This window comes from Daktulosphaira vitifoliae, unplaced genomic scaffold, assembly GCF_025091365.1.
Source record: "Daktulosphaira vitifoliae isolate Bord-2020 unplaced genomic scaffold, ASM2509136v1 Scaffold_3, whole genome shotgun sequence".
In the NCBI taxonomy this organism is placed as follows: Eukaryota; Metazoa; Arthropoda; class Insecta; order Hemiptera; family Phylloxeridae; genus Daktulosphaira; species Daktulosphaira vitifoliae.
The window spans coordinates 9,867,388-9,869,234 of record NW_026099574.1 but is presented as its reverse complement, the minus strand read 5'-3'; positions in this window follow the sequence as shown (position 1 = coordinate 9,869,234).

The following is a 1,847-nucleotide window of genomic DNA, read 5'->3' as shown; positions in this document are numbered from 1 at the left end:
AAATTGAATATATTACCATAACTTTTAGCTCAATTACAAGTTTAAAATTGACATCTAGGCCAGTCAACAAAGGAAAAATTTCTTAAAAAATTCCCAACCAAATTTTGTCTTATTAATAGTTGAATTAAAATATGTATAATGACATACTAATAGTATCTCATTGATTGAAATTGAGCTTTTTTTTTACAGCCTCGCAAAAGTTCAAAAATATGAGCTTTTTTAATTTTTTCAATAAATATTTAACTTACAAAAAAAAGTTTTGTACAAAAGTTGTTTAAAAAACAATTATAAACAAACAAATTATTTTATAGTTTTTCATTTAAACAAATATTTTTCGAGTTACATTACATTTAATATGAGTACTAAAATTTATATTCCATTTTTTTCATTTTACGGTTACTTTTTATCATGTTATACTTACATTAGACACAATGTTATAAATGCATATGTGTGTATGTGTGAGTTTATTTATTTATTGTATCATTAAAGTGTAGTGTATATNTATTTATAGTATCATTTAAGTGTAGTGTATATTAAGATACAACCGATAGAGTGGGTAATTGATTTGACGCTATATTGTTTAAACCCAACTAAACGCTAAATTGTACATTCCCAAACAACAATCATATTATGTCAATTGCCACCGGAATTTCTGGTAATCTTTTTATTTTTCTATGTGTTAATCCCAACTACTTGGGGTCGGGCACCCTTATCCTAAGATTCCANACTTGGGGTCGGCCACCCTTATCCTAAGATTCCACTTGACACGATCTCCCACATCTTCTACGCTCACATCAGCTGTCCTCAAATCGCATTCAATAGCATCCCTCCATCTCTTTTGGTCTTCCTCTATCTCTTCTTCCTTCAACATTCATTTCTATAACTGTTCTTACAGCCTCCGATTCTTCTCTCCTCATACCATGACTAAACAATCTAAGTCTATTTTCTGTCATCTTATCCACGATTGACGCAACACCTATACTTCCTCTTATATGCTCGTTCCTTATCCTATCTTCTCTAGTCACTCCACTCATCCAACTAAGCATTCTCATCTCTGCTACACTTATTCTCTGCTCTACTTTCTTATCAACCGCCCAACACTATGAACCATACATCATAGCTGGCCTCACAATTTCATACTAAATTTAAAAACTATAATTAGTATTTATTCATATATTATATTTTAAAATCAAAGAACTACTAATCAGGATATAATTAAAGAAATAAGAGTTCATGTTGCTTTTAAAATATTTCACCAATTTCTCTAAAGGAAACACTATCTACAGATTTGCATCGAAGCGTTTCTTATGATAGTGATTTTAATCACTGTCAGATATCATCTATACTTGTCCCATCTATGCCTCGTCCACACTGTGCCTCGACCCCACTGTGCTACCGTTTTTTTTTTTTTTATGTATGTTACCACTTTTTCTCAGCTCTCACCGAACCGATTTCTTTCAATGATACGTCAAAAGATCACAAATCGTATCTAGTCGAAGACATTAGCCTCAAAATTGAAAAAAATTCTCTCGTTCCTCGTGGAATGTAAATGGGGGAAACCTTCAAAAAAAATTGTTTAGTTTTTTGTGAAAAAGTTGTCATTTTGAATCTCCCCCTGTGGGCAGGTAAAGGGTCCGATTTATAAAAAAAATATACCAAATGATAAGTAAAGACATCATGCATCTACAAAAAAAAGAATTATATTGATCCATACATCTTTCAAAAAGTTATAGCATTATAAAGTTAAAAATATAAAAAAGAATTTTTTTACAAAAATCGTATTTTTTTTATTAAGTTTAATGTCTGTTTTCACCATGAAGATAAAATAAAGTCCGAAATTTTTTTTT